Source organism: Beta vulgaris, chromosome 2, assembly GCF_026745355.1.
Source record: "Beta vulgaris subsp. vulgaris cultivar EL10 chromosome 2, EL10.2, whole genome shotgun sequence".
NCBI classification, from domain to species: domain Eukaryota; kingdom Viridiplantae; phylum Streptophyta; class Magnoliopsida; order Caryophyllales; family Amaranthaceae; genus Beta; species Beta vulgaris.
Genome location: NC_079203.1, coordinates 22,028,523 through 22,038,278, shown reverse-complemented (window position 1 = coordinate 22,038,278; position 9,756 = coordinate 22,028,523). Strand labels below are relative to the sequence as shown.

General features: G+C 32.7%; 1 long non-coding RNA gene across 1 annotated transcript; it reads left to right on the top strand.

Moving 5' to 3' along the window:
* The first annotated feature begins 4,402 nt into the window (after positions 1 to 4,402).
* On the top strand, positions 4,403 to 8,175 carry LOC130590354 (uncharacterized). Its single transcript, XR_008967987.1, has 3 exons — positions 4,403 to 4,829; positions 7,463 to 7,561; positions 7,825 to 8,175. It is a non-coding gene; the product is annotated as an uncharacterized LOC130590354 (long non-coding RNA).
* The last annotated feature ends 1,581 nt before the right edge of the window (positions 8,176 to 9,756 follow it).

Here is a 9,756-nt window from a genome sequence, read left to right as displayed (position 1 = left end):
TGGATAGAATCTTGAAGACAACGACTTCAAGTTTGGAACAAAGGCAACGACTTTGACCCACTAGTCAAGCTAGTCTCTAAACTTTTTCTCAAGTATTCTTAGCAATGCTCTCAAGGATTATTACTTAATTGATCAACAACATAGAATACAATACTCATTATTATCTCCAATACAATACATGCGCTTATATAGGACAAGCCATGTACTACAACCGACTTTAACTAACTCAAACCGACTCTAACAAACTGCCTAACTACTTAGCAACATAATTAAAACATAAAAAAAGAGTATTTACATAAGATACAACTATTCTATACCAACCCAAGTAATAATCCAAGCATTACTTGGCCCATGTCCAAGTGACAACCCAAATTCCAATACACTTCAATCTCCCATATCGCATTCTTCTTTAACTGTCCGAACAGTGGTTAGCACTGTGTTTGGCACTGTCTTGTTACTAAACGTTTTACCACATCTAGTAACAATCCGTATCACATATAACCAGGAAATACATACAGATTTCCAATCGATTTCATGTTACAACAATCTCATCAATCATAATCATACAATTGTTCCCTATCATGATTTTAGGTTCCAATGAAAGAATTCATAACCTAACATTATACTAACATATCCAACTGAACTAGTATGTGTACGTACCTTGTAACGAAGAATCTTTGTTGACTACTTAAACGTTCTGCTCGTGAAATTGGGACATAACTGATATAATAAATAAAAGTATTTCAGTGCTAAGTCCTTGATATTACTAAAATAAAAGTCAGCTTAACTAACTATGTAAAACTTAGTGTTTCGAAATATAAAAAAACCAATCTTGTTGTTTAAACTTCCTTTTCATAAACTTTATTGAAACTAACATCTTTAGGAAGTAATAATAATATGCAAATTTGATTTTAGTTAGCTTATATTATACTTAGTCATAATAACAAAACTTAAACCAATATACATAAGTATTATTAAATCAAAATTGAGGATTAAAATCATCCTAAGGACTAATAGTATGATCAATAATCTGATTTCCTTTAACTTCTATTATACTTTAGTTACAATCCAACTTAAACCATTATATACACCAGTATTACAAAATCAGATTTGATAGATAGAATTATCATAGTTACAAATATATATATAATTATAAATCTAATTTATTTTATTAATTCTATACTTTACTTATGGTTACAAAACTTAATCAAAATACATAAGAATAATAAAACCATATTATATAAATGAGAAGGTATTGTGTCAGACTCGTCTGACTCAATACAACTGGTCAGACTACTTCAGTTAGAAGCACTTGTGCTTCAGTTAGACGCACTTGGGTTTCAGTTGGTCTTTATTTTTTTCAGGTAGTCTTCATTTTTTTTCAGGTAGTCTTCATTTTTTTTCAGGTAGTCTGCATTTTTTTTCAGTTAGTCTTCTTTTTTTTTCAGTTGGTTTCAAAAAAATTTAAACACCAATTGAAACATATAAAACACCAACTGAAAGAACAACAAGAACTAAGTGAAACATTAACAAAGCACCAACTGAATGAAAGGAAAAATAAGAGCAGCTGAAACATATTAAGCTCCAACTGAAACATATTAAACACCAACTGAAATAACAACAAGAACTAACTGAAACACTTGCAAAGCACCAACTGAAACAAAACAAAACCCAATTGAAACAAAACAATACCTAACTGAAAAATATCAATACCCAACTGAAAAAAATTCAAAGCCCAACTGAAAATTGTATAATACTACGCAACCTGGTTGTGGCCAAGGCCCCACCACCAAATGAGTCATTGGCTTCATTCATCCAGCATCACGCATAAGAGAATTGAAGGCAAGAAAAAGAGAAAAAAAAAGGACGAACTCCAAGGAACCAATTCAAAGAAACGAACAGAAGAAGACCGCCATTGTTACTACTTGTTTCGAGGAGAATGTATTGTCCGACGGCGGAGGAAGAAGATGAAGAAGGAGCAGCGGCTCCGTTCTCGCGGCTTCGTCCGACGAAACATATTAGGTCAGACGGTCTGACCCAATACTTTCACTATATAAATTAAGTTAAAGAAGAAAAGAGGGAGAAAGTGACCACCAGGGACCACTCTACATCTGTACCGCACCACCGGCGAGCCAACAAACCTCTAACTGCGCGACACGACCCACAACTCGAACCACTCCAATCTCGCGTGCGACGCTTCCAACAGCACCGCGATAAACTCGCGCGACGCCTAGCTTCGCGCGACCACACGAACCAGCCCACTCGAACTCCGAACGACCATTGTACAACGCGCGAACCACCATTCGCACACCCCTTGATTCGAGCAATGAACAGTCCTCCGACAAGCAGTGCTAACCTCGACCACCGTCCTCACGACCAGCAACACCGGGGTCTCTACCGATGAGCTATGGTGATTGATGAAGCAGTAGGGTCAACGTAAGCAACAGGGAAGGACTGAGGAGAAACACATAAGGAGAAAGAAGGAAGCAAGGAAGGAAAAGAATGTTGGAGGGAGAATAACAGAGGAGAGAGAAAAATCCTTTGGGTAAAAAGAAAACTCACGGCTGATGAAGTTAAAAGTTTTTTTTTCTTTCTTCTCTCCTATTTATAACATGAGTAACCTATGTGTAATAGGATTTGTTTCCAAATCAAATTCCGATTTATTATTTTATTAACAAAACCAAACTATAATATGATTAGGTATAAAAAGTAGGTTGTATATTTAAATTATAACTGTAAGCTTTCCAAAACTATATTTTTCTGTAAATAATATTAAAACTTTCAATTATATTCTTTATATTTTCTTATTTATAAAAACTAACTCCCAAAATACAGAGTATTAAACTACAACACAGGTTCATGAACCTACCATGGATGAACCTACCATGGACACATATGCCTGTGGTGGGGCGTCCATGGTGATACCTCACCATATTTTTTTATAAAAAAATTGTCTGATGGTGGACTCACGTCACGAGTAATATTAGATATGATGAAAATGAAATTTGGTTAGCTTCGTTTGGTATATTAGAGGAATTATTTTTGTTCCACCGTTCTTCCCAAGAACCTTCTGGTTTTCCCGAAATATTGTGATAGTAATACGAAATGTTAAATTATCAAATAACTTTATCAGCAAATTATTGGTTAGCTTCCTATTGTAAACTCTTATTTGTTTATAAGAAGCGTTCAGATCTGGGTGGGGGGATGAAAAAAAAAAAGGAAGTGTAAGATCTGGGTGGGCGTGAGTAGGGGTGAAAGTTCGGTGTACGGTTTGGATTATGACCTATTCCAATCCGATCCGAACAAAATTTGGATTATAATTTTGCAATCTGAATCCAAACCAATTAGAGTTTGAATACGATCCAATCCAATCCGAATTTTGATACTACAGATTGGATTCGATCCGAAAATCTGATTTTTTAAAGCTTAGTTTTTTGGATGAAATAAATCAACCACAACAACAACCTAGTAGATTTATCATCTTATGAGGAATTAAATGCTGTTAGGATTTTATGGGAAGGGTTGAAGTGCTATACCTACTGAGGTATGGACTAGGCTTTTTTTTATAAAAAAATTTAGTTAAACACTTAATCCCAATCCAGATACAATACATAGCTTATTACTATTTGGTTATATTGGATTTTTGGATCCAATTACCCTCAATCTAATCCAAACTAAAAATCCCATTTTCAAAAAATTTTAATCCGAATCCAATCTGAACACAGTTCGAATCCGATCCAAATTACTAATTTGGATTGGATTGGATTTTGGATTTTATCCGAATAACTTGCACCCCTAGGCGTGATGTTTGGTTGGGAATGGGCAAGTGAGGAAGAGGAGGGAAGAGGGAGAAGAAATGAAAAAGTAAAAAAATACACTTTATATTTTTTTTTATCTTTCTCACTTTGTTGTGCACATCTCTCGATGCATATGAACTTAAATATTGTTCATTATATATTAGTAAAAAATATAATGATAGTGTTGACCCTTGAGTTTTGAAGATGACTTAACCACAAAAGTCATAGTGTATTTTATTTATGTTGTTGCGAGGTAATTCATTCTCGAGCAAAGAGAATACTTGATTGAAGATTAAAACGGAGATTTAATCAAAGATCGAAGTAAAGATGTTCGAGTGATGAAGTATCAAGCATGGAATGAATATTCACTACTACAAAAAAGGGCAAACATAACACCCCTAAATTAACTCTTATTTAAGCAAACGTTATGTAAAGTCTAAATTTAACATTTTATGCGTGTAACAGTTATCTTAAGTTGTATTGAGAATATATCACTTAACACTTATTTTGATGTTTGTTATCTTTGCTTGTGATGTTTTAATTTTTTTTAATGAAAATAATAAAAAATGTTATCTTTTTTTATTATTAATAATAATGAACTTGTCAAAATAATTAAATCGAAAAAAAAACTGCCCCAACTAAAAATTCGGAGCACTTATACATATCTTTTTCAAGTTTAGTTGGCAGTTGCTGTATACCCCTCACCATTGCTACCTCCAGTTCCCCTTTCTACCTTCGGCTCTCATCTCCGATGACAATTCCCGTGTCAAATTCCATTGCAGCAGACAACTTCATTCGGCCTGTGACAAATTTATATCCGACGACAAGTCCCGTGTCAAATTTCATTTTCACTTCACTGAAACCCTAATATTTCTCTCTCTTACTCTCAGTCTCTGCTCTTTCTCCCAAAAAATCTTGCTGCTAGGTGCTAATCGATCTACTGGAATCGTTCTACTAATCGGGCCAATCAAATACTCAAGTTAAACTATTAGATTATTCAACACGAATTTCGTGCGAATCACAAGTTTTGAGGTTTGCATTTTTTTCATTCAAAGCGCCTATTTAGAAGAATTACTGCTTATTTTTTTTCTGATTTCTTATTAAATTCTGATTGGAATTATTGTGAATTTCAGTCGAATTTGTGCTATGTTGCTGCTCGATTTTTTGCGAAATTTTGTTGCTTTGCTTTTTTGCGAAATTTTGCTATTGATTTAATGGTCGAATTTTTGACCTTGATTTTGTTGCTTAAATTTCTGATTGAAACTTGATCTTGTTTGCTCGGATTTCTTTCCTACATGATGAATCAGGTTTGGGGGCTTACATATTATAAATGCTCTTCAAAACAGCATTCATGGTGGTTCATGGATTTAGCAAAACAAGAAAATATAATGATTATGATGAAACATAGTAACCAGAAAAAGGGGAAGACTAGCTTAGCTGCTAAGGATGGTAATACGAATCAAATATCGGTTATTTCGTAGTAGATTATATTGCTCCATGCCTCCATTAGTGTGAATCCAATGACAGGTGCACATGTAAATGTCCATATATAATCAGAGCTTAGTAATGTCTCTTATATGTCATGCAGCAACCTGTACTATAACTAAAAATTAAGCCTCTCTCTTCAACTACCTCAAGTTACCATGTAAGCAAATTCCCTCAAGTCACAAATTTAAACAACAAATCTCAAAATTTCCCTTTTTCTAGGCTTTATCTCTAGCATCTCATCTTTAACAACTTAACAAAAGAGAGAGAGAGAGAAGGAAAGAAAAGCTATTTTTTAGCATCAATCTATTTGCGTAAGCAGTGTTCAAAGTCCAAACCCATCAGATCCAGCTTTTTAACGTTTAAAAGAGTGCACTTAGGGCTAAAACCCATATGGTACATAAGGCTATCTTTTGGCTTCTCTTAGCTAACCTAGTACAACATTATCTAACAATTAAAGCTGAAGCGCCAGCAGTTAAATTCCATCTCTGCAAAATGTCGAACTCTTCTGCCTTTTGTATGTGTGGTGGTAGTTTATATGACATGAGCTACCAACGTTTGTTAGTCAATGGATGGAAAAAAAAAGGCTTCTACAATCTATTTATTTGGGGCATTCCTAGTATTAAACTCGTGACCTCTCGCACCCAAAGCGAGAATCATACCAGTAGCCTTGTATTTGTGAATTCCAATTTTCTAAACTATTGGTACATATTGATATGATTTTCAGAGTTGTATGTGAAAGGCGTTTGAAGCTGCTAATTCTTTAAGCTATTGCAATTCTTCCATTGTTGTAGAATAGAGTAATGAAAGCAGAGATGGCATGCATAATTGTTGGTCAATGAACTGCTCTATAAGTGTGTTTAAAACTAAAAGCATGTAGTGGTTAATATTCTCTGGTCTATATGATATGGGATGTCAAACTGTTGATTGGGTTATTTGTATCTCCGAAAGAGTACTTCATTTATTATACATCTGCTGCAGAATTCACCACACACAGCTCGAGTACACAATTTTTGGAAAACCCGAGCCTATCGCTTTCAAGAATGCAGAGGCCATTTTTAGACAGCTCCATTGCCATATAGATCTTGACTTTCACGTAAAAGATAATCAATCAAATTATTTCAGAGTAATGTCATTTTGTATTGTTTTTCGTTTAGGATCCAAACTAAGAATTGCACCTGCTCCCCTCTTCAATTTCCCATCCCTCATGAATTGAGGTTACTGTTAATTAGGAATTCATGGTAGATATATTCAGGCATTTTAATTATCATCTTGAACATAACAAAGAAAAAGTTGATATAATACAATAATATTATTACAAGTCTAGTTAGCCACATGTATTTTTTCATTGGTAAACACCTGTTTGTAGCATTTATAAGATAGGGATGTTTTTGTTGAAGGGTATGACAGTAGCTACTCTTTACTCAGAGCATAAAGATCTTCATAAAGATAGGGGGTATGTTTCATTGTTCCCTCTTCCTACTATAAGACATGGATAGTAGAGATATTCTGAACTGGCAGTGGCTACTGTCATACCCTATTATATAAGGGAAGTTTGGGACCAATTTCTTAATTTTGCAATGGATCGATGCAATTATTTGAGTTGGTATCATTGCTTAGACACAAAGCTGAACTGTTAGTGCAATTTAATTAATTTAAGTAAACCTGTTTTGATGTCGACCATGCCTCTTAATGCTTGAAACTAGCGTATTGGAATTGCTCATTCAAATTTTAAAAAATTGATGCATATTTATTGGAGTTGAGTCAAGTAGATTATAATTAGCAGAGATCAATATTCGATCCTCCTACCCATTAGGCTGAAAGTCAATCTCTATTACCCATTAGTTGCATGATTACCCCCAAAACGCCTTTTGGTGTTTCTCAGCCATCAGGTTTTAATCATTTATCTTGTTTCAGTTGATAGTGGATTCTTGATATTATTAACATACTATTTTATTATTAATATTTTATTATTAATATACTATTTTATTATTTGCTAAACTTGTTATGAACACATAAGGGAATTATCAAATTTAGCACGTACCATTGAAAATATATCAAGAGATAAAAAAGAATCCCGAATTAGATGAATCAAATAAGGTACTGACTTTCATTATTATTTTATAACACAAAATATTTTCATTGTCTATATTAAAGTATTTGCGATTTCTTGTGTATAGTGCCCTCGTCAACCGCTTGGTACTCTAAACTGTGGATATTGTGTGTGTCGCTACATGCTTGAGACGGTACAGTTGAGAGGACTATTTATTCCTGATAAGGTACTTGAACATTAGTTATAATTTGGCTTTTTTTAATTTCTATATGATTACGAATCTTTTAGACCGTAGATTTATATCTATATTATATTAGAGATATGAAGAGCAGTTTGGATAAATTGGTTGAAAATACTTGATTATTATTTTATATCTGAATGATCTTGCCACAACTATGATAAATTAATTTTGCATCATTAATTATAAAGTTTAATTACTTTTCAAGTTTTTGTATATGAGTACTTATTTTGTAATCACCTTTATTGTAGTACTATCAAGGCATTGGTCCAAACTATTCTCAGGAGAAAATTGATGAACTCAGGGAGTTGTGGATTACATATGTCGGAGATCAACATGAAGCACAAATGATGAATGAGTTATAACTTTCCGCCTATTTTTTTTTAACCTTAATCCACTTTTGGACATACATTATATTTTTGGATTTGGATATTGATATAGGATATATTTGATCTTGTTTATGATTTAGATTAATATTGATATATATGTATATATAGTAGTTCTTTTTAGAAGTTTAGATTTATGAATATTAGTTGAATTATTTTGTAATATAAAGAATTTTGGAAGTTTGGAATATCAATTCAATTTATTGGTTAAGATCTTATGGGTTGAATATTAATTATACAACAGATACATGTATTGTACTGTCAATGTCTGTGTGCTGCTATGGCCAATAATATATGCGTGAAATGATAATTTCATTATTTTAAAAAAATATCATAGATAACAGTTATAGGTAATATATGTTATATATATTATAGGAAAACATAACACTTATTCAAGATAAGTGTTATATATAAATAGCAAACATAACACTTATTTATAAAATGTGTTATCTAATGGCATAACATGTATTATAAATAACTGTTATGTTTTCTCTGGCAAACATAACACTTTCGTCAGGTGTTATGTTTACTTTACATTACATTGACTTGGATAACACCTCAAAACTGTTATGTAAAGCCTTATTTAACAGTTATCTTCGCCCTTTTTTGTAGTAGTGATTAGAATACATTAGGGTGTATTTATTATCTTCATGTAAAGGTTGAGTGAAAGTTCAATATGTTCGTGGTGAATTCTCAAAGGAACTTGGTTTATTCCCATGACAGGAATAGACGTGGCACTATTAGGAACAAGGTTAGGGAACAAGACCTAAAACTGGTTTAGGAACACCTAAGAGTCTCTAAATTTGTGCGCCTAACTCTAAGTGTGCGCCTAACTCTGATTTTATTGAGAATAACATCTAACCGTTATCTTTTATATTTTATGTAAATTATTTTGTTTTCAAAATTAAAATATCTTTCCGGTTTTTAAAAGATTTTGTTTTAAAATAAAAACTGTTTTCGTTTTATTAAATATTTTAAAAGATATTTTTCCTAAAACTAGCTAAAGTATTATTTATTTATTTCCTAAAAATAGATTACACGCCAAAGTTACTGCTACACGTTTTTGTAGTTAGTGGATTTAGTGGTTAGTTAATTATCCTCCAAGTATTTAATTAATTAAATAAGTTTAATTATTCTCAATTTGTAAAACCACGTAATATGTTATGCTTCTCTATAGTAAGTAGTGGATTAGTTGTTAATGACTTATAAGGAATAATTTAATTTAATTAATTAATTAATTAAATCATGGAGATCATGTATAATGGTTAATTAGGTAAACATGTCTTGTCTTAATTGTCTATAAATAGGCGCCTAACTTAGAAAATTGTGTCTGACTTAGTTAATTTGTCTTAAATTATCTAAAAGTGTCAGTGCCTTTTCCTTAAGAGAATTCATACTTACATTAATCGAGTTTATTACTCTTCCATTGTTTTACAAAGTGTATTTTTGAGAAAAGGGTTTGAGTGAACTCTTGTAAGTGTGAGAAAGCTTTGAGTGAAGCAAGAGAAAGAGAAAGGAACTTCGAGTGAAGTTTGAGAGAAACGTCAGTTGTGGGAACTGTCGTTGGGAACTTGAGTTGAGTGACTTAAGTTGAGAATCGAGAGAAAAGTAATAGGTTGTAATCAGAGTTGTTTTGGCCTATTATAGTGGAAAGTTGTTTAAAATCCCTTGTGGTCGAGGTTGTTTCTTCCTACTAGGCCTAGGAAGTTTTTCCTCTTTAAATCTCTCGTGTTCCCATTGTTTGTTCCCAAGTTTACTTTTAATTCCGCAAAAAGTAAGCTTATTCTCTCACTATAA